The sequence below is a fragment of the Mustela nigripes genome, chromosome 10 (genome assembly GCF_022355385.1).
Source record: "Mustela nigripes isolate SB6536 chromosome 10, MUSNIG.SB6536, whole genome shotgun sequence".
NCBI classification, from domain to species: Eukaryota; Metazoa; Chordata; class Mammalia; order Carnivora; family Mustelidae; genus Mustela; species Mustela nigripes.
Window position 1 is genome coordinate 56,753,000 of NC_081566.1, and position 23,616 is coordinate 56,776,615.

The following is a 23,616-nucleotide window of genomic DNA, read 5'->3' on the forward strand; positions in this document are numbered from 1 at the left end:
ACTTGTGTGCTTTCTTCTTTGAATTGCCTTTAGGGACGCATTTCTCTTCCCCCTATGCCTTGAAAGGTAAGCGGTTAGAAGGGCTCATTTGACTTCCTGATAACCATCTGGGAGTGTTTCTAGTCTTTCCGTTACCACTAATTAGGGGCAGATCAGGGTCCTCAAGGGAGCTGAGCTTCTCACTAACTCGGTCCAGTACCATCCAGAAAGGAGGCAGGACTCTTACAAGCTGTCCCAAGTCACCCAGGGAAGGTGGCAAGTTCCCCGGGAAAGTATCAAATGAATCTGTTAATGAGCCAAACACTAGGAAAGAGGGTAAGGAAGGTGGGCTGTGTGCAAATCCAGCAACTGAATGAGCTGAAGGAAATGGAGGATTTATTTATCTGGTTCGTAAAGGAGTGTTAGTGTGAGGGTCTCTCATTTGGGTGGAAAGCACTTTCAAGCCAAATCTTTCACGCTAAGATGTGGAATCTCAGATAAGCCGAGGGCTTCAGAGTTTACACTTATTAAAAAAAAAAAAAAAAAAAAAAAAAAAAAAAGAGGCATTTTGACCCTCAAATGGATGAATATTACAATGTAAACTAGGGTTATTATTTATCTACGTTGAGATTTTTTGTCCCTTTTAAGTAAGAATTTATCCTGCATTAGGCTCAAAGTTGACTGGAAAAAACTCCGAGAGCAGTTTATTCAAACTCTGTTTTACAAAGAGAAGTTAAGTGGCATGTCCAAGTTCATACGAATGAATGTAGTATTGGGTTAAGAAATGATATGGACTTACCCTATTTACTGTGTGCCAATGATGTAATTTCTACCATATTATTCTGTGATTTTATTTGTCCAGTTTGTTTTCTTCTCTTTCTTGCCTCTGCCACCCACCCATCTGGCTTATTTTGAGGATTTCAAGATACCGAATGCACCTCTGCTTCCCACTATGTGCCCATCATTGTATTCTTTCCCTCTACTGTTGATTTGCTCATTACTGTAGGAGCTCATTCTTTTTTTATTAACAAGTAGCTTTTCAAGGCATATACGGCAATTTGTTTATACATTCTCTGTTGGATCCCAGTTTGGGGAACCTATTCTGGTTTGAGGCTATTATGTATACAGATGCTATGAACATTTTTGTATATGTCTTTTTAGGAACCTATGTTTTCATTTGTATTGAATAAACATTTAGGGGTGCGATTGACAATTCACAAGGTCAGTGTGTTTTTGATATAGGCTGCCATGTTATTTTCCACAGTGGTCATATGGTCTATAGCCCACCAGCCCAGAGAAAAGGTCCAGTTCCTCCACATCCTTCCCAACTTTCGATGTTGTCAGTCTTTCTAATTGAAGCCATTCAGATAGCCTTGTACTATCATTTCTTTGTGAATTTGATTTGTCTTTCCCCAATGAATAAAAGTAATTTTTCACATACCAATTGGCCATTCATACAACTTCTTTTGTGTTCAGTCAAGGATTTCAAGTCATGTTTTATTGCTGTTTGTCTTTATGTTATCTCATCATAGGGATTATTTATATTATCTGGATAAATGTCAGGTTTTAGAGATAGGTATTGCAAATATTTTCTCCAAATCTTTTTGTTTTTCCTTTATTATTTTTTTAAAGATTTTGTTTATTTATTTGACAGGGAGACACAGCAAGAGAGGGAACACAAACAGGGGGAGTGGGAGTGGGAGAAGCAGGCTTCCTGCTGAGCACGGAGCCCAATGAGGGGCTCGATTGCGGGACCTGGGATCATGACCTGAGCCAAAGACAGATGCTTAACCAAATGAGCCACCCAGGCATTCCTTTGCTTTGTTATTTTTTTTTTTAAAGATTTTATTTATCTATTTGACAGAGATCACAAGAAGCAGAGAGAGAGGAGGAAACAAGCTGCTTGCGGAGCAGAGTCCCGATGCGGGGCTCGATCCCAGGACCCCGGGATCATGACCGGATCCCAAGGCAGAGGCTTTAACCCACTGAGCCACCCAGGTGCCCCGCTTTGCTTTGTTATTTTTAATGGTGCCTTTGATTAGTAGTTTTTGATTGCAATAAAGTTGAATTGCTCAATGTTTTTATGGGTAGTCTCTTTGTGTCTTGTCTAAAAAATCATTGCCTTCTTTTCTTGTTCTAGAAGCTTTATGAGGTTTACCTTTTACATGTAGGACTATGTTGTATCTCAAGTCAATTTTTGTATGTGACGACAGACAGAGAGGCTCCTTCCCCTAGTCTAACTTCTACCTCCAGAGCAACTGGAATCAATTGTTCTAGTGAAATCTTGTGGACAGCCTAGGCCCTTGTGTTACTCAAAGAAGAAATGCATCAAAGCGCATCACTGAGTCATTTATGACCCTCTTCAGGAATGTATATGTCAACTCTTGCACTTTAATTCATTATTACTTCTTGAATATACCAGATAGTCCAGAGAAGTTGATTTTTTTCCCTCTCACCATGTAATTCTTTATGTTATTCCCTATTTCTGGAAACTCCAATTCTTTTTCTCTATCTGCTGATGTCCCACTTGTCTGTCAAGTCCTAGCTCACATGCTCTTTCTTTCATGAAGCCTATGCTGACTGACCTGTTATATTTCCTTATCATCCTGACTTTTCATAAGCATCTTGCAAACTTTTTAGGGTAGGATGTTGTCTTATTCACTTTAGAAACCACCTAAAAGAGTTAGTTTAGCAAATTACATACAGTAGATGTTCAATAAAGGATTACTAAATTAATTTCATTGTAAATTAGGGGGTTTGAAATGTCATTTTGTTGTTGGGACTTTCCTCTACATCATATCTTGTCTGAGATCATGTGTTTCTTAATATATTAAATAATTCATAGTAGGATACAAGCAAACATTTAAGCAAAGGACAGTTTGGAAAAAGATGCTCTCTCTGATAGGTAAATCTAGACTTTAGGATTTCAGCCCAAGAGACCAGCTTAGGTACATTTACAGATTAATTCATTAAATGTTGCACTGTTGGTAGACAGTGTTGGCCTTTTTGATGAAATTTCTGTTGATCCATTTTTTTTTTTTTAATACATGGGTAAAGGAAAAAAATTCTGACTTGTTTAAAGTAAAATATATTTAAAACATTTTAAAACATGTGTTCATTCAAGGGTTTTATGGTGGTATCCTGCATTCTCAGGCTCTCCTTTCAACTTTACTTGGAAAATCTTCCAGATGAAGAAACCAAGCGTAAGGTAAGGTTTTATGTTCTTTAACTTCATTGAAAGAAAGAATATTTTCCAAGGTTAGGATATTAGAAAAGAACTTGGTTATGGTGCTTGGGTGGCTCAGTCAGTTAAATGTCTGCCTTCGGTTCGGCTCAGGCTATGGTCCCCCTGCTCACTGGGGAGTCTGGTACTCCCTCTGCCACTCTCCCTGCTCGTGCCCCCCCCCTCTTTCTCTCTCTGTCAAATAAGTAAAATCTAAAAACAAAACAAAACAAAACAAAACTGGGTTACTTTAAAAAATCTAGTCCTTATCAGTTAAGGCCTTTGGTATCTTAGGTGGATACCATACATATTAACGTTAGTTGACTTAAGAAAGAAAAGGAATTCACTGGAAGGGTACAGGGTCTCTCACAGAATCAATGAGAACTAGGCTTTGGAAAGGTCAGGAACCAAATACGGAGATCGTAGGAACTAATGGAATGTTTATTTGGGCAACCACCATTAGGATGCATCAGCTTAAAGTCTTTTCTGCCTTTGTCTCATTCATCTCTAGATTAAACCTCTGGAGAGAAAGAGGGGGGCTGGCATGGTCTAGCCTGGCTTGGAGCTCTTGCCTTGCCCTTAGCTGGAGTAAGGGACCATCTCTGGGGTGGACTGGATGATAAGGAATGGCAGGAAGGTTTGTCCTGGGAGGAAAGTCTGGGGAGTGAATGAATGGGGAGTGAATGGTGGGTGGCCAGAAACAACACGTGTCCTGTACAGGTTTTTAAACCCCAGTGCATGGCCTCCTGTGCCAAGTATTTGCTGACCTTTAGTCAGAAACAAATGCTTTCCTGGTAATAAAGGGGATTTTGGAATTTATAATAAATGTTGGCATGTGTGCTTTTCCTGGCACGTATTTGCCTGGAGCTGCATAGAATGAATTAATTTATCTCCACTAATCTGAGTTTCCCACAAAATAAAAGCACAGTGACCACGCCCCCCACCTCCATTCAAAGGAAATAGGGACTCTCGGTACTGTGGGGTGCTGCCATGTTAGCTTATGGTCAGACGCATGTGAGCTCTCACACACAGGTCCGGGGGTCTGGGATTGAGAGAACAGACTGTCAGGGAGTTCCATGTGCCTCTTTTGACTTGGCATGCAGTTTTAAGAAGGCATATAATAATAAAAATAATAATAATATCCATAATAATATTTTAATGAAAGTTTACAATGTGGAAGTAACATATCTCTGTACTTACTAGGTACCATGTTAACCATGCCATGTAATCAGCAAAGAGAGTTTTCTTTAAAAAAAAAAAATGTATTTATTTATTTTAGAGAGAAAGTGTGTGGGGGAGGGCCAGAGGGAGAAGGAAAGAGAGAATCTTAAGCAGACTCACCACTAAGCACGTAGCCCCATGCAGGGCTCGATCTCAGGACTCTGAGATCACGACCTGAGGCAAAATCAAAATTTGGACACTTAACCCACAGAGCCACCTGGGTGCCCCAACAAAGACAGTTTTCAAAGCTTCTCAGCATCTGAAGGCAGGCTCATGAAAGATACATTGGGTCCACCGCATGAGCTCCTGCTCAGGGTTTGTGTCTCCCCTTGTACTGGAGCTTGTGGTGCCTCGCCCCCTCTGCCTTCAGGAGGCAGGGGTGCTCCTCAGGGGATGGGAGAACAGCTGGCTGACAACCCTGTCATAGACCTCCCTGTGAACTGACCTCAGCTCAGGAGATCTGCTGCGCCCACTGGGAACTTACATCCGATGACTAGACAGGTGATGTTGGGATACAAAAGCCTGCAACCCCTTCCCTCCCCAACCTGGGGCCACCCAGCAGGGCCACTCCTGCTCCAGCAGGACCCCTGTGGAGTAGGTTGTGGGATGTCATGACTAGTGACTACGTTGCTGTCTGATTTCTCCCTCTGCCCGGGCCTGCTGCCTTCCCTTCTCCTGCTGGTGTATGGATCCCCACGGAGAGTCACCTTCTCAGGGAACTGGACCTGCACAGCCATATAGCCAGCCCCAGGTAGTATAGTTTTTGTATCTCTTGGGGTAGGGCTGTTTCTGACCAGGTGGCAGGTAGGAAATTTGGAATGGTTCTCTCACCACTGCCATCTTGTCTGATGTCTCCTGCTTAAGCCTCTACTACTCCTCTGCCCAGGACAAAGGGAGCATGCGTGAGCCCACGCTGGCTCATCACAATGTTGGCTGACCATGGGCAGGGTCCCTGGACAAGTGTCCAGGTGTCTGGACTCCATTCTGAATCAGTCACTGGGTCATTGCAGGAGCACAGACCCTCTGACCATAAACCTTTAAACTCTGGCTGGGGTCGGGGCAGAGGCTTAGTCTGCATGTAAATGCAGGACGTTGAAGTAGATAATTTCTAAAAATGCTACGATTTGATAAAAATAACTCTGTGTATGCATATGTAACTCACCTGAAGCTCAGTTTTGAATGAGACGAATATTCAGCTTTAAGGGGTGATGTGCGTGTTTGATAATAGAAGGAAATGTGATTTAAAGCCCATGGTAATGGATTTCCCGTGTCAACCTACCCAGCCAGAGGGTGTCTAGCTTAACCTCCGCTAGGTGTGTGTCTGCGAGAGGGATTCTGGATGAGATTAGCATTTGGATCAGACTTTAGATTAAAATCTAAATCTGAATTAGAATCAGAAATTAGATTTTGTTTCTCTGTGTGGATGAGCATCATTCAATCTATTGAAGGCCTGAATAGAACAAAAAGGCAGAGGAGGGAAGAATTCGCCTCATTGTCTTCATGCCTGCCTGTTTGAGCTCAGACACTGGTTTTCTTCTGTGGTGAACTGAGATTTATGCTATTTGCTCCCCTGGATCTCAGGCCTTTGGACTATTATATTACAGTATAGTAATATTATATTATATTATATTATATTATATTACTGGCCTTCTTGGATCTGTAGCTTGCAGAGGGCAGATCATGGGGCTTCTTAGCATCCATAATTGCATGAGCCACTTCCTCCAAAGAACCTCTTTCTCTATCCCTCTCTTTCTTTCTGTTTGTATGTGAATATGAATATGAATATGAATATATGTGTATTTCTACTATTGATTCTGTTTCTCTGGAGGGACTCTGACTAATACAGGTACTATGCAAATGAATTTAAATCATTTCTATATCTATGAAATCTCTCCCTTTCCTTCAGCAAGAGCAGAAACATAATGTTTCTCAAGGCTCTACAGGAGTCATGACTCACTTATTCACCCACGTCTAAATACTTCAATTAAAGTGGATAAAGAACTTGGCTCAATATTTACTCACCTTTCAAAGGACTCATGTAATTGTATATAAGCTCAAAACAATGTTTTAGGTACAACTGATAAATGAAAATTGGTTCTTTTCTTTAAGTGTATTAATGTAACAGCTACTTGCAAACAACTCGTCTCAAAACGCTAAAAATTCCAGCATTATTCATGGAAAGATTTGGTAACACTATCTTGCCACTGTGCCAACCTAGTCCACTGTCAACACTCCCAGAATTGGGGAGATAAGCAATTATTACCTTTTGGGGGTCCTGTTCAATTCAATGTTTCTTTTAAAAAAGCACTGAAAATAGAACAAGGGATACAAGGTTCTTTTCACTCCAGCTGCTTCCCCTGTTCCCTAGGGAGATCTCCTTCCTTCTTATCCACATCATGTAAAAATCTGCAGGCCTGTTACAGAAGGCCTTTGAACCGACCAGCCTATTTGCTCTTTCCTTTGAAGGCTACCTTGACATAGACCCCCATTTCTCTATTACCCATAGGTCTAGTCGTAGTTCAGTGCCTTTTCCACCAGACCCCAGGGTCTCCCTCATTTCTCTCCTGAGTGTGCGGCAGGGAACACCGGTAGGAAGGACAAGTGTGGAGACACTGGGGCACATCCAACCAGATTCCAGAATACAACATTCACCGTCTTCAGCTCCGCCATTCCTCGGCACCAGCCACATCTCTCTTCTTAGCCCCAGTGGAACCCAGTGGAAGGTCTTGTTCATGCTGCAGGGGGCAGATCCTCTACTCCAGGGACTGAGTTCTCCTAGAGCCAAAGTTCTCAGAGGATGATGGTTCCCCTTGGCTTCTCAGCTTTCTTTATTTTTTAATGGATAACTGCTCCTTTTTTCAAAGCATTCGTTACATCTGCTCCAAGACAAGGTGTCTGACTAAATTACATTTTGTGATGCACGCTGACTGCAAGCTAGTAAAAAAATAACTAGATAAGTAGTAAGTAGGTTTTTAATCAGAAGACTATATTGAACTGGAGATAGTAAAATCCTACATAACGACCTACAGATGCTAAAAATCTATAAATGTGTAGTCCGGGTCAGCACGGTTTACCTTCCTAATATGTTAGGCTTCGTTTTACACATAGTTTTATTATTGAACTTAATAAACTATCAGTTTTATTATGTATAGTATATAACCCCTGGAGATTTACTACAATACTATAATCCCAGCATCTTTGGGAGAGGCAAAAGAGATCTTTTCATGGATGAATATTTTGAAATACCAAGAACCAAAGACATGTTTCTTTGGTAGCATTTATTTTCACTAAGCAACCTGACTTTTGAAGAAAGCTGAATACATCATCACTGAAAATAATATTTCACCTCCCAATTCCTTAAGGAGGTGTCTCCTATGATACAGCCCCAAATGGATCCTTAAAATGCTGAAGCATTTTCCCAGTAAAATTACTACGATTTCCCCAGAATCAGTGTGGAATGAAGTCGAAGGAAAAAGATGGGCTGTACAGAAAAGTGACACCCTTTGCACTACTGCAAACTCCTTGTAGAAACATTGGCTACACATATCAGGAAGGAGAGAAAATATCTTGGAAGACTTTCGGGATCTTGATGGATTTTGCAGACTCTCCTATGCTCAACGGTATATTTAAGCTTATGATTTTGGCATTCGAGTGTCTGATGTGGTTTAGAAAAAAAGACAGTTTGCTGTCATTTGACTCAGTGTTATTCTTGAGAGCGCTCAGTTAAAACTAGGTTAACTTGACTTGAAATCTAACTTGACTAGCCAACAGCCAGAAAAATTATCAAGTTATCACCAATATGCTACAAGGAGAGGTTTGTTTTTGGTTTGACTTGAGACTTGGGTTCACCAGAGGCAAATAACATGTTTGAAACCGAGTCTGTTTCCTGAGAGACAGAAGCAGTGATCAACGTTACCCACACTGACCTAAGGAGGAGAGACTTTATATGAAAATAAATATCACTTTTGCTTGTCTTATCTGGCTGCGTTTTGGAACCATGGAGCTGATAGTCCAAAATTTTGATTTGTTTTTCAGACCAACGTGCAAGCTGAAATTTTGGGGATCTCTTTTTTAGACCAATCCTTGCAACTCAAGCACAAACTCCTTGAGACAAAGATCTGGTCTTCCACTTATTTTGGCCCCTCTTCCCACCTCTCAGCAGCCTCGCACAGCAAGCTATGACAAGGGAATGACATAAATGAGGCCAGAGAACAAGGCGTGGACTCTGTCTCCGAGGACCTCATACCCCATCCTGGTATTTTGGATTTCATTGAATTTTACCCACTGATACTGGGTCTTACCAATTTCGTAGGTGCTTATTTTTCCATGGGAATGTGCGTGCTTTAAGAGCTGAGACTATCACATCTTATTCTTACGTGGGTTGTTCTCAGAGGGTTGATATCTTTAGGAGATGGGTGACAAAGTTACAATGACTAAGAGCGGTAGTGTTTGCCTCAACCATTGGGATAACCATTGCCTGAACCTACACATCCTGTATCTCTTCTCTGGACACAGGTTGAGATGGATTAAAAGTGACCTAAGGAAATTAAGTCATTCTTGTGGAAATGAGCTCATTATGGGACTTCAGTCAAAGGTCCCACAAAATATCTCCTCGAGAAGGGCACCATTGTGAGTGGACAGGACATCACAAGAGGGCATCACAAGAGGGCACTGTGATCACCACTACTTTAGGACAGAGAGGAAAACGGAGGAAAGTCTCAAGCAAGACAAGTCTCATTAGCACAGGTATGGGAAGGATTTGGGGAAGTGTTGTCTCAGGACACAAAATTAAAAGACCAGATATGCCTATTGGGGAAGACAAAATATGATGGGGGATAAAGCATTTGGATAGAGTTAATGCAAATAGCTTCCATTATATTTATTCAGGGAATAGAATTAGGAGATATCTATTAAAATTTGAGGGAATGGATAATAACAGTAAGTATACTTTACAATTACTAAATGCTTTTATACATTATCTCATTTATGTTTGCTTTGTTTGTTTCATTTGGTTTCCTAACAGAGTAAGCACAATTGGCTGTTGGAATTAATTATATCCTTAGAGTGACACAGGATGAAAATAAAATGTTTGATGTACTTGATATTATCATCTTACTTAATGTGTTCCAACAGTATTAGTCTGATATTATTAAAATAAGGAAAAAATTGTTTCCAGTGTTCTACAAATTTAGAAAAAGCCATATATTTCCTTGCCCCTTGGGTAGTTACAATATATGTTATAGTATTAGAGATGCTGAGAAATCTTATGGAAAAGAAACTTGTTTAACTCTCAGTGTTGCACACTTATTTTATCAAAAAAATGTCTTTTGCCCAAACTCTTACTAACAACCTACAGAATGTTAAACTTACTTTGAGAAAAGCTAACCCATATTTATTAGTGAAGGATGGATTTCTAATGGGTACCAGGGGAAATCAAGATATTGGTGTGTTATATTCTGTAAACTGTAAGGCTATATCCAGAAGGATTATTTACTGGGTTTGTTCTTTTGTGACTCACTAAGATTGGATGTCCTCTTTATGGGGGGAAATCATTAACTTTATTAGTCTAGTAGTATATCAGAGACTTACAATGTTCTGGACACTCATCTAAGACTATTACTTATATGATTTTATGTAATCCTCACAAGAAAAGCCCAGGAGGAGATACTATTTATAGATGAAGAAATTGAGACACAGAGATTGAATAACTTGTCCAAGATGGCCCAGTAATGTCAGAGTTGGGACTTGAACTCGGGCTCTTGGACTCTAGGTTTGAGACTTGTAATCACTGTGTTGCTGGCCATCCTCCTCTGGGTGGCTCAGCAGCACCTAGGGAGAAACCAGAAATGCAGTTGACCATCACCGCAGGGAAGAAGGACCATGGAAGTGTGATAATTCAGTCAATGACTGAATTAAACCTAAGAGGAGGGATGTCTGGGTGGGCTCAGCCAGTTAAGCATCTGCCATCAGCTCAGGTCATGATTTCAGGGTCCTGGGATCTCAGGTCATGATCTTAGGGTCCTGGGATTGAGTTTCACATTGGATTCCCTGCTCAGTGGGAAGCCTGCTTCTCTCTCTCCCTCTGACTGTGCCCCCACTCATGTGTACACACACACTCTCTCTCTCAAATAAATAATATCTTTAAAAAAAAAAAGCTAAGAAGAAAAGACAAAGCATGCATTTTCTAAGAGATAGCCAAATGACATACTTTTTACAGTGCTTGAATGTTTCTGAATCTAAGCAAAGGACAAAGTGTTAGAGAAAGCCAGGCTGAGTAGCCAGTCTGAAAGCATAATAAACGATTTCTGGTGGCTTTAGACATTGTTTCTTTGCTTCACGTGCTTTTTAACTGCCTCCAAGGTTACGGCCATAATCCAAGCCCTATCACATATTGTGGGGACTCCTAGCAGAACTAGACCTTCCTGGTCTCCATCTTCCACTCCTGCCTTTGTGATCTGTGCATGCAGAGCAATGGGAGTCAAACTTCACATCTAAGATGCGATTGTGGGTTTCTTAACTTTACCAGGTCATTCAGGGACCCCATCTCAGGGTAAATAAAAAGTTCTGAACATGTCCTAGGAGACCCTACATATTATAGCAGTGTCCCTTTGTTCTCTTACCTTGATTACTGTGCCCCAACCACACCAATTCTCTGGCTGTTCTGAGGACATGCGCAGCAGACACTCCTGCTTTATCTACTCCTAGTTCTTTTTCTGTCCTTCAGATAGCAGCTTGAGAGATGTTCCCTCAGAGTCATGCATAAAACAGCACCCGCCTCTCTTTCTGTAGCCTGTCCTTCCTCGTCTTTATTTTTTCACATCACTAATTTTGCTCGACATCGTGTCATGTATATGTTTATTTATTGTCTATTATGAGATTGTATGCTTCGTGAGGGGCAAGGATTTTATCTGTTTTATCTAAAGGGGTAGTCTGGGTATTGAGATCAGTCCATGGCACATAAAGGGCTTCGCACACACAATTTATTTTTTATTTTTTTTATATACTCAGTAAGTCCCTAACTCAGGAGGATGGTATCCAATAAAAGTCCAAGTCTAGAAGAAAATGGGCTTCTGAGCTCTGTGATTTGGGGGCTTGCTCAGGATGTAGGGTTGGTGAGTGGTTGAAAAAGCGGTTCTGACTCTCTGTCCAGTGCTCCTTTTATTCCCCACACTATCTCCCCATTCCGATGGTTGCTTGATAGGTTTTTTTTTGTGAGGAAAGCAGCTATACTAGAGAGGAGGCTTATGAGGTTTTTACCAGGAAATGATCTGGGCTCCGAAGTGAAGCTGGTCTAATACATTGCACTAGCAGGAATCCCACTCTGCCAACCTCCGACCCCTCCTTCTGAAATATGGCCATAAAATAATGGATCTGTAAACTGCTCTGAGCAATTATGGAGCTCCTGGCGTGAAAGTGGGCTGTCGTTAGCCGGGCTTATGGAGACCAGCTTGCTGCAGTTGGCTCCCAGCCAGGTCGGGAAACTGCCTTCCATTGAGAGGACACAGGTTCAAGGGGATAATTAGGGAGAGTTTTGTGCAAGTTTGTTGATATAAATGTGCTACAGATTAGCCTTTTCCCCTCTCCTTGCTGAGTAACGATCAGAAAGAACAGGTGGTAAGCTAATGGGGGAACATGAAATTAATACTTTGTTTCCTGGTCCCGCCTTTGTTGTTTTTGTAGAGAGGATTTCTTGAGAATCTTCAAACACATTGCAAGCACGGTTTCCCTCCCAGTTTTATTTAGTTTAGTCTAAAACCTTTGGCCCAAAGGGATCTGAGCCATCCAGGTTTTCACATGGAGTTCCCCTACTTTTGTGGGAAATGATCTAGGAATAAACATCTGGGAAATGGAACAATTTAAAACAATATGAAGTAAAACACAAGCCTTTCAAACTGGCTGTTAAACCATAGCCCCATGTCACACTGCAAATGTCAACTCAGCCTTGGTCCAGGCAGTTGGTTCTTGCTGAAGAAATATGCCCAGGAGCTGTAGGTTTTCTGAAAGTGTGTTTCCCCCTGCAGTGTGCTAAGGACCCTATCACTTCCTTCTCCATGCTAGTTGTCAGTCTAGGACAACAAAATGGAACAACAAGCAAACTGGTCCTGCCCTTTATTTTGAAAATAAATGCATTCCTCATCTTTGGACTCAAGCTGCAGCATTCTTTTAGAAAGATCTGAAGACCCAGGTTTTCTTTCTCTAGGGAAGACCCTCAGCAATGAAAATCTGTCCAGTGCTGTGCATTTCTACGTGTGTGTATGTGTGTGTGCTTGTGCACACACGTGAGTGTGTGAGACCAATTCCTTCTTCTTCCATGAGGTTTACACGTACTGTTCTCTCTAATCATATCCCTCTATCCTTGATCTCTACTGCCTCATGATTTTCTACTTAATCACTCAAGAGCTTAGGTGCCTCTGTTTTGTGTATGTCTGACCTATCTTCAGGTGGGAAGCAACACGGTAGAGTTAAAAAAATAAATGGGTGTAAGAGTGATGTCAGCAAGATGGCAGACTGGGAAGCTCTAGGTCCTTGCTTCCTTGTGGATACGCCGAGTAAATGGCAACAAACAGACTGCACTAGTTTTGTGGGAGCTCTAGAAATCATTGAAGAATCTGCAGCAACCAAAACAAAACAAAACAAAACAAAAAACCAAAAAACAAAACCCCCAAAACAAAAAACGCCTAACAACAACAACAAAAACCACATTCAAGATGGTGGACAAAACTGGGGTGTTTTGCGTATCCCTGCCCCAGCCCTTCCCTAGCACAGCATGGTGCAGTCAGGAGAAAGCCACCCAATCCCCAGTTCCTCCCTCAGGATGGAAAGGAGAGGATGAGCTTCTTTACCAGGAAGGGCAGAACTGAAAGAGATATATGAGCATGAATACTGTTCCATTATACAAACATACTTGGATCGAATGCCCCACTGATGGCTTCGTGGAAACCCACATTTCATCCTTTCCCATCACCCCTTTGTCCTGAGAGATAGCATCATCCCCGCCCCCCACCCCCATGCAGCAACCATAAAGACAAAAAGATCTTGGACACCCTCTCTTCTTGCTTATCCAGTCCCCTCCGTCAGCTATAGGGGAAGATTCCAGGAGGAGGATATATAGAGAGAACATTTTATTTTGTTTTTTGTTTTTTGCTTTTTTTCCCCCCTTTTCACTTCAATTTAAAGTCTGTCTTGTCAAAATCCCACCCAGGGAACCCCAGCCTTGGCTGCAGCCAGCCCATGAAGGGTAGTTTTTCAGAGACTAGTTTAGGTTCCAAAACCGTTGTTTATATGGATTTATTTGGAAAAATAAAGCCCTAAAATAGAAGTCCAGGCTTATCATGTGAAGGCCTTTTCCTACCAACTTATAAGCAACACACTGTTTGGTTTATTTTTTCCTTCTCTTTGAGATAGAGTACATTCCAAGAGGAAGTTGATGTCAAGTATTTGAACAAACATCTAAGATTTGAGGATGAACGTTCCTGGGATGGGGGAGGTTTTCTTTAATACTTGATCAGAATTGTGAGCTACCGGCTTGTAGCAAATATTTAAAAAATAAAGAAGAAAGAAAGAAAAAGAAAAAAGCATTTCTTTTCCCCATCAGAGAAAATACCCCTTTAGTAGAAGTCAGGAGGCTGTGAGGACCCAGAGCCTCTGTAGCCTTATTTCTAAGGTACCCCTTTCACCCGAGGTAGCTAGTCAAGGAGCCTGTTGGGCATCCTTCCTGGGGGAAACTGAACCTGAACTAGCATGGTAACAAAAGGGGGCCAACTCTGAGGCTAGTTAGGGAAGCAGGTGACTGAGTGGGGATGGGCTACTGAACATGCTTTTTCTTTGTGTTTGTCTTCCTGGAAAGAGAAATGCGGATGTCTCACAATGTCTCCATGTAGGGAGGCAGAAACTGTCACCGTGGTGGACCACTGACCTGCACAACAAAGAGCCCTTTGGTGGAAACTAGGGTGTGTGTGTGTGTGTGTGTTTGTGTGTGTGTGTGCATGGGCGCGCGCGTGTGTGTGCACGTGCAGGTGTGTTCCTGCACATGTGCAGGGAGCTCAGTGCACCTGTGTTAGGGAGCTCAGGTTCTTACTGGAATCACCATTGCCTTACAAGCTGTGGTGACTGGGTGTAGAAATCCTTTGAACTCGGTCTCAGCTTCAGGGTGTTTGTGCGGAGCAGAAAGGGCCCGAAACCCGACTGTGTCAACCAGCCAGTTTACAGTCTGGGGAACTGATGGCTCCTTTGAGAAAGAGTGAGAAAGATGGAGAAAGATAGCATCAGAGGATCAAAGCTGCTGCATTTTTGTGGTTCGATGGAGATGACAGCAGAGAGGGAAGAGATAAAATGTTAAAAACCTCCAACATTCCACTTTGGGCAGCCCCTCCCTTTCTGGCCACAGGGACTGTGTTTTGGCAAGCACTGCCCAGCAAGGATCCGTCAGTGAGCCAGTGGCCTAAGAGTTAGGACTTTGAAACAGCAACAATAAAAAAAAAAAAAACAAACAGAGAAAACAAGTTGTAAACCTTGAGTCCACAGGCGCTCCCAGGAGATGTGCCTTCCGCACTGCCTCCCGCGGCCATGTCCCTCCCGGGGGGCCTGGAGAGGCTTCTGGGAGAACCCGGAGCTCTCAGGCCAGGCACAAGGAACTGCTCCACTTGTAGCCAGAATCCGATCTGGTGGTTTGAGGTGGGGTAGAGAGAGAAATGAGACCCAAGGGGGTGTGGAGACAGTAATGTCCTGCCACCCAGGCAGGATGCATCCTGGGTCCCTGCATGGATTTTCTTCCCTAGAAAAGCTTCAGAAGCAACCAACAGAGGGGAAGTTGGAGACCGTTTTGGCTGGGGGAGCAGCCAACAGAGCCATCAGCAAACAGGGCCACTGTGTCTGTCATTAATGAACTACAGGGACTGAGGGCTCCCTTCTCTTGGTCTCTTCCTCTTCATGAACACATGGGTGTCCTTTCCAGACCCAGAAGTCACTAATTTCCTTTCCTTCTTATTTACTGATCTTGATGTACGTTCCCCTTATGATATTACTGATTATCAGGAATCTGGGGAAAAAGCTAAGATCTACTGGTGCTTGGTATGGTCAGTGCTGGAGAACTGGGGGACTGTATGTAACAAAGTGTGTCTGTAACAAGTCTGTCCCATTCGGCTCCTTCCCTGGAAGTATCTCTCAGGGGCTGTACAACATATAAAATGAGTTCAAAGATTACTGCATGTTCTGCAAAAGAACACATTTTCCTTTAAGTTATCTTCATGTTCAAAATCAAGATCACTTCTCATAGATGCCACAGGCCCTAGTGTATCATATAGTGTCCACCTCCAGAAGCATCCTTTTGTCACAGGGAAGTCCAGAGACAGTTATTTTAGAGGTATGGTCTACAAGTTTCTCTCTGCCACCGAGTAATAATCAGACATGTCCGCTGTCAACTGCTCTAAGTGCTCAAGGAAAATGATTTGGAAACATAGTCTATGAGCTTCTTGGCTGACAGTTGTAATAGGTAAATGCTATCCCCTTTATTTGTGATTACGTGTCTCTTCAACCAGGACCTTCTTATGTCTACAGAGACTGTTTTGTCTTTTCTAGAACGCTGGGTTACATTTGAAAGAAGCACCAGGCTTTATATTAATACCAAGGCTTTGAAACCACAGTAGTTAATGACTCAAGCAGCTGCCTTTCGTCGTCTTTAATAGTGACCTCTTTTCAGGAATAACTACCACCTAATACCTCCCTCTCAAATACGAGGTCAACAGAGAGTCATTTGACTGATTTTTCCATCAACAAGCTGGGGAATTGGGGGTTGGCACCGACTGGTTATATCCATTTCTTTCTTCAGCCTCTCCCTTGCCTGTGTCTTAATATTTCTCCGATGAATACTTGTTGCCTCAGGTCACAGAATAATGATAGCACTATTCAAATCTTGTCCTACTAAGGAAAGGCACTGACCTCCCCCACCCCCGCAGCATACACGCAGACCATGAGCTGATACCATCTTTGTTATAAATACGGACTCTGGATATTTAAATGTTCGTGTTTAGCCTCCATATTCTTTCATCACTCTTTTGCCTTTGTCCGTTATGAAATGCCTGCAATTTCAGTCCACATCAAAGCATCCAGTCTCTTGGGAGGAATGTCAGGGAGGTCAAAGCTTTTATTCCTTGGGTAACTGACTCATTGGGGCCAATACTTGGGAGCAGACAGTGGTTGTTCTGGCATCTGAGCTAAGCATACCAGAGTGTGAGCCCATTACTCAGAAGGAGTCACCCCAAACCAGGAGATGCCTTCCCGGAAGAAAAAAAAACGAAGTCAACATAAAGTGTATGGTTCCAGAATGTTCTTGTCCAATTGGAGTCATTGCCTTTTGCACCTCTGACCAATACCCTTCCCAGGGCTTCATGCTCAGAAACTTAGGAGTAAGAGACACTCTTTCCTGCACGGGGGTGGGGGTTGGAGTGAGGGGGTGGGGGCTGGCTGGCCGCCCCCATGTAACCATGGAGATAAAAGGCTCACGCTCCCCTAGCCACAGCTACAGCTTGGGCCTTCGCACTTTTCTAGTGTTGACTATTGTTTATGTGTTATATATGCTCAAGCACAAGTCACTGATGAGTGTATTTATAGGTGGAACTGTGTAGTATTTAAGAGCAAAGGCTTTGAAGTCAGACATTTGTGGAGTCATATTTTATCTGTTTGCTAGCTGCGGCAGCACAGGAGTGTTTTAACTGAGCCTCATTTCTCTCATTTGTAAGATGTTGAAAATTGCCTCTCCTTCATGGTTAAGTGTGACAATTCAGAGAGATAATGTCTGTAAAATTACAGCCATGGCATTGTGCCTAATTCTAAGCATTCAAAGTAATAGGTGCTTTTATTATTAATAATACTGATATTTTGTGATTATGTGAAAGCGTTTCATTTACAGAGCTGTATACTGAGAAGGTGTTCTGACCTAGAAGATAATGTATTTTCTTTTTTGTCTGAGGGTGAGGGCCCAAGAAATTTACTCCTCATCATAATCAAATTTAGAGTTTTTGTGTGTGTGTGTCTTACTTTACAGCTATATGGATATGATTCTACCCACGTTGTCAGGAGTTTCATCAACGAATTTAATTCTTATTCTGATAATATGGAAACCATTTGATCTTTTGGGGAGAGGCAATCAATTATTCTTATTGTCAAATATCAAATTAGGCTGTCTTCTTTACTGTGAGATAAATAGATGTTTCTAGCCTTAATGAAAATAATGCCAGTTACCCAGAATGGTTTTCTGGGGGACAAGGTCTGGGGAAAAGTCATAAGCAAAAATACAGAGTGAATTAATGGGTGTTTTTTTTAACCACGTGAACTTTAGTGTAGTTGGTATATAACTTTTGGGAAAATAGAACGTTTCATTTTGTGCTTAGATTCCCTCACTGCTCCCACTTACTACTTTGCAACTTTGAACCAAGTAGGCAATCGGGAAAAAATATTGCTGTGATATATTCCTTCTGAAGAGAGAGGCCAGAATGCATTTTTTTAAAGGGATGGGGGAGCAAAGAGAATTTACATGTTTTAAGGTGTGTGTGTGTATGCGTGTGTGTGCACCCATGTACACGTTCCCAATGGGGAAATAATTCTCCTTGATGATTTAGGACTGCCTATAAAGAACATTTACAATTACACCCCCCCCCTTTTTGCCATGCTCTCACTTTCCAAAATCCATATGTTGTAACTGATATGGGGCACCAACTGCCTTGCCGCACATGTGAATTTAATAGAGGCAAATTTAGAAGAAATCGTTCAAACCTGCCAGTGTATTTTCATCAAGGGCAACATCACCATGTTAATGCTTTTCCCAAGTTGATGGTGAGGCTAGACTTCTCAAAATGGATGATTGAGAGTCCGGGATGCAGACAGGCGTGATGAGCACAGGTGGTGGTTTGGAAGTTGGCCCCCCTGAAACCAGCCCATGCAACCTAAGCTCTCTGGTGTACACAGGTCGCTCCTGTTGCTCAGAGCTCACTCTCCCACCATCACAGAGCTCTTGCCCTTGGGTATCTCAGTAGTGGAGTCGGCAGGCGATGCCTTTTTCCAGCCAGAAGATGAGTCTGCAATTGTCTAATCATGGTTTGCAACACTGTTCCTTTCCTTGGAGGTTGATACAAATCTTTTACATAGTTTTGTTCCTTTCTCTCTAGCTTTATTTTTTCAAAAGATGTATTTATTTGAGAAAGAGAGAGAGAGAATGTACATGCACACAAGTAGGGGGAGAGGCAGAGGGAAAGGGAGAGAGAGAATCTGAAGCAGGATCTCCACTGAGCAGAGAGCCTGAGGTGGGGCTCAGTCTCACCAGCCTGAGGTCAAGACCCGAGCCAAAATCAGGAGTCGAATACTGAGCCAACTGAGCCACCCAGGTGCCCTTCTCCTCTCCTATTCTTTCCAATAAAATTCCTTTTAATGTTCTCCATAGAAGTGATATTTCAATGTAGTATAGTTCTTCTGCCCAGCTTGCTTACCTTAATTCACCAAATATCAGCAGAGGAGCATCTTACTCCCTGCTTTTCCCTTCCAAGACCAGATTTTTGTGTTCACAAGCTCCATTTCAAGCTGGTCTGAGTACCAAAGACTGAATAATGGTGACAGGCATTTTCATATGTCTTATTCTTTTGTGCATTAGAGAGGTCTAGACTAAGTATTATTACATCGTTGCACCTTATACACAAAGATACTGCATCTCAAAGAAAGGGAGTTTGCCCAAGGTCACACAGCTACTTATTCAGTCAGCATTTAAAACCAGGCCTTTTGTCTCAGAGTATGTATGTGTTGCTTCTGCTAGACCATGACTACTTCTGAGGGCCTGTGGTTCTGAGTTCTACCAATAGATTGCTATGGAGGCATTTATGTGGTTCCTGGGGCTCCAGACCCCTTCTCCTAGTTTTGGGGTGAGACAGAGTTTGGGCAAGAATGGAGGAGGGAAAGCTTATCCAAACTGTAGGAACAAGCAGGGATAAAATTGGAGGCGAAGCAGAAGGTCACAGACCCAGAGAGGAATGCAATGCTGTCCAAGTTAAGGAGGCTAGAAGATGGATCAAAGATGGAGAATGGATAGAAGAATAGGCCATGAAGGACAACAGGTTGAGCACAAGAAGGGAGTGGTCCAGGACAATTGCCTTGAGCCAGCTTAGTTGCCTGGGTCATAATATAGTTTCAGGGATAGGACTGATTCTTAGAAATCAGTGACTTTATTCACTGATAGTCTCGCATCGTAGTATTGATGTGACATTGCTTTTACAATTTCAGAAAACGAAGAGAGGGTGAGTTTGGCTCTACTCCCAGGATATATGCTAAACTTCGTTACACTGATCTGACTCCTGCCCTCCATTCCCTAGTTAAGAGATGCTGAAAGTGGTGTATTTATCTGAGTCAGACTCCAGAACTCCACACTTATTTCTGTTGGACTCTTTACTTTTCTGGTGGTTCCCATTGGATGGTTTTTGCCAAGGCCTGGCCCATATGCATAGCCAAGTATCTGTTAGAGCTTCTGGGAAATGAAGACTGTTCTTCTTGTGCCATCAAGAGAGTTCTGAAGGGCAGGAAAGTCTCCAGGACAGATTCAGCTTTGATTTCTTCACTGGAGAGGGAAGTATCTGACAAAGCTTCAAGGACCTTGGCACCCTGGGGTCTTGGGAGACAACAGAAATATTGCCTGTGAACTAGTATGGCAGGAGAGGCCTCTAATTGATCTCCTCTCCAATGGGAGTCCCAGAATTCTCTGAAAAAGACTGTCTTAGGCATATTTCTGTAACCATGTGTTTTGTTTAAATTGAACACTTATTCATTTAATCTATTCATTTATTTATGAGAAATGTATTAACTTCTGTGCTAGGCATGGGAGATGCAACACTGAATAAAGTAAGGGACTCAGTGGTTCTCTTTTGGTTTGCAATGTGTTCCCACTGTTATTACAGAGCTTGCCTTTATGATGGTGATTTACTCTCTAAAATGTAATGAGTATAGTGATAACATTTTTTGTATCGCTGGAGACTAGCACAGTGTCTGATACAAAGGAGGTGCTTGGTGAATATTGTACTGAGTAGATTCAATATATTTGCTGTCCGGCATGTGGAACAAATGTTTGTGTGTGAAGATAAGAAAAAGTAACCCAGGCAGTACTAAAATTAGGTACGAAGCCTAGTGATGATCAGCATTCAAGTAATAGCTAGTTAAATTCTTCCTCTCCAGCTAGAGAAGAACTCTCTCTTATTAGTGGGTTCAGGATTTCTCATTCGATTCTTCATTTCTTCAGTTAACATTTGTCGAGTGTTTACAAAATTCGAAGACAAATCTGATAAATCCTTTAGTATTCAACACGTATTCTTTAACTTTTTTTAGTGAAACTCTTCCCAGTTCTGTTCCTGGAGTTAAGGACCATTTAGGACCAGTGATCACAATGAGCCTGTAACAGACCAGTGAGAGCATTATATCTTTGCTGTACAGGGCACTGGCCAATCACTTAACAAGATGAGCCAAGGTGGAATGATAAGAAGTCCCTGTATACAAGGTATGATAAATTATACTTATCCTTTTCAAAGTATTGTAATTTGATTCTGAATTACATTACCTTTGAGCTGTTTTGGTGCAAAGTTCCCAGACACTGTTGACTTTCTTACATCTTTATCCATTATTCACATTCTTGGTCAATTCTCAAATCTTTCTGGTTTTTGTTTGTTTGTTTGTTTGTTTTTTTTTGAATTCTTAAACTTCTAGTGGATTCCGTGATTCCTTCAAAGTCTATTCTCTAAATGTCTTTGGTCAAACATAGCATCATGGTCAGGATGACCTCTTATTCTTTCTTAAGTTTGGGCATCTTATTATTCCTTAGCTCTTTCTCTTTTTTATTACCAGATTCTGGCTAATCTTTGCCAATTTTCATTACATTCTTACTGTAAAATGTTAACCAATAACTCAGGGCTTTTATATGTTGAAAACCACATCTCAAGTTTTATTGGCAATTTTCTGATCCTAAAGCTAAGCAGATTCTTTAGAATTAGAGGTGAGTCAATGTTAGTTTCCAAAATGGGAACCAAAGAGACATGCATGTGGGACCATTTCTTGCGTTAGCATGGAATTTTAGTGAAATCATCTGGCTTCGTTGTTTCTTGCCAACCGTCATAGCAGTGGCCGGGGTTGAGCCCTTTGGACTATGGTGTAAGTCAAACCGGATAAGCCCTCACATCACTGAGCTGTAGGGATCAGGTGCCAGAAATTGCCAAAAGCCTGAGGAAGTGGAGCTGAGACTAGACTCAGATGGGTCTTGGGGCTCTGGAGGATCCCAGGGAACTTAGACTTACTTGGAAGAATCTCAGGTAGCTTCTTTTTTTTTTTTTTTTTAAGATTTTATTGATTTATGTGAGAGAGACAGAAAGAGAGGGAGCATGAGTGGAGAGAGGGGCAGAGGGAGGGGGAAGAAGCAGACTCCTGGCCAAGTGGGAAGCCCAATGTGGGCTTCAATCCCAGGACCCTGGGATCATGACCTGAGCTGAAGGCAGGTGTTTAACCAGCTGAACCACCCAGGCGCCACTCAGGTCGTTTAGCTAGAAACAAAAAGCTCACCATGCCCGGAGTATTTCAGGATTCCTGAGTATCCCCTTTGGGAATCTCCCCCATGAAGAAACTGGATAGAATAGACTTGCTCTTTTTGTAAACCCCATTTTTAAACCCCAACGGAAGGATTTGAGAAGCTAGTTTCAGCAGGTTTAGAATTCAGGATGGGGTTCCTCATACCCACTTGGGCAGGGCGAAAAGAATGGGAAGTGGAGCTAGCAGGCATGAGGAGAGGAGAACGCATAGATCATTGGATGAAATGCCATCATAAGCACTGACTAATATTTTTCTAAGTATATTAGGTAAAAAGAAAAAGGAAGTAACATATCTTATAAGCCCTTCTTCTATGTCCAGTATGGTACTAAATTCTGCCAACCGCGAGGATTCCGCCTGGTATGTTGGTCCATGTCCATCTTATTTGTAGGCTCGTTTGATCAAGGGACACGTGATGTTAATTACATGCAAACGAATTGGCTCTGAGGCAGAATAGTAATGCTAGTTTCCTATTCTTAGTTCCCACTGCTGCCAGAGAACTGAATTACCTGGCAGAGTTTCAGCATCTGCTTTTCTTGACCTGCAAAAATGATGGTAATGGTCATTTCCTCAGTTGGGAGAGAAACAGCATCGCAATAGGCAACTGTGGCATACTGAAAAGAATACAGGTTTTGGTATTTAGGAGAGCTTAGGTAGAGTAAAATTTATAGCATTTATTAACTGTACACCCTTGTCCCAATCATTTAATCTCCCTAAGCCTTAATTTCCTCAACCCTTACATGGGGACAATAATGCCTATTTTACAGGATTGTTATGAGTATTGTTATGTTAAGAAATGACACAGCGAGCATAAAAGTGCTTTACAAATTTTTAAAAAAATTAGCTCCAGTCAGTTTTCTGCACAGAGCTCTGCTAGGGGTTGAAGACAAATTGGTAAAGAGCACACTCTCTGCCCTCAAGGAATAAGAAGTAGAAGAAGAGGGGCAGACATATAAGGAAATTATTACACTGATTCTAACCCCATAAGGTAATATAAATCATAGTGTTAAGCAGAAGGACCAATTGGATGATAAAGAACACAAAAATACCTAAACTGGAAAACAAAAGATGAGTTAAAGCATACCAGACCAACATGCGTGGGGGGTTAAAGTTGTTAAGTGGAAGGTATAGCAAATGTACTACTATTATTATCCTATTTCGGTTATGACCCAAATTGGACTCACATAATCTGACAATGGACCATTGGATCCCTTTAGTAAACAAGAGGTCTCCTATAGAGAATTTTACTGTGGTCCTTTGAAACTTTTAACATATTGTTTTGAAAATAAAAACCTAATGCTGCGTGCCTTAAAAATGTCTGGTGAAAGATGCATTGTAGAGCCGGACGGGAAAATGTGAGTGATGCAATGGGATCTCATCTTGTAAACAACAAGATCAGATTTACTAGCAGATATCCTCTGTCCATGTCCGTATCTGCTCATTCACTCTAATAACCATAATTAGAGGTTTTTATCAACCGTGTGAGCTGTACAGACAATCCTCATTGAGCCTGTGCAGGAGACTGCTGGGAGTCCCTCCCGGATTCCCTGCCCTGTTCCGAAGGTCCTAGGGAACGTAGAATCCCACACAAG

At 42.0% G+C, this 23,616-nt stretch overlaps 1 long non-coding RNA gene across 1 annotated transcript in view; it reads left to right on the plus strand.

Annotated features, from left to right (window-relative positions):
- The window catches only part of LOC132026204 (uncharacterized), a 73,584-nt gene extending 70,442 nt beyond the window's left edge, over positions 1-3,142 (plus strand). Inside the window, exons 4-5 of the long non-coding RNA XR_009406828.1 lie at positions 1,844-1,977; positions 3,104-3,142. This is a non-coding gene — a long non-coding RNA (uncharacterized LOC132026204). The remainder of the gene's footprint in view (positions 1-1,843; positions 1,978-3,103) is intronic.
- Positions 3,143-23,616: the final 20,474 nt, after the last annotated feature.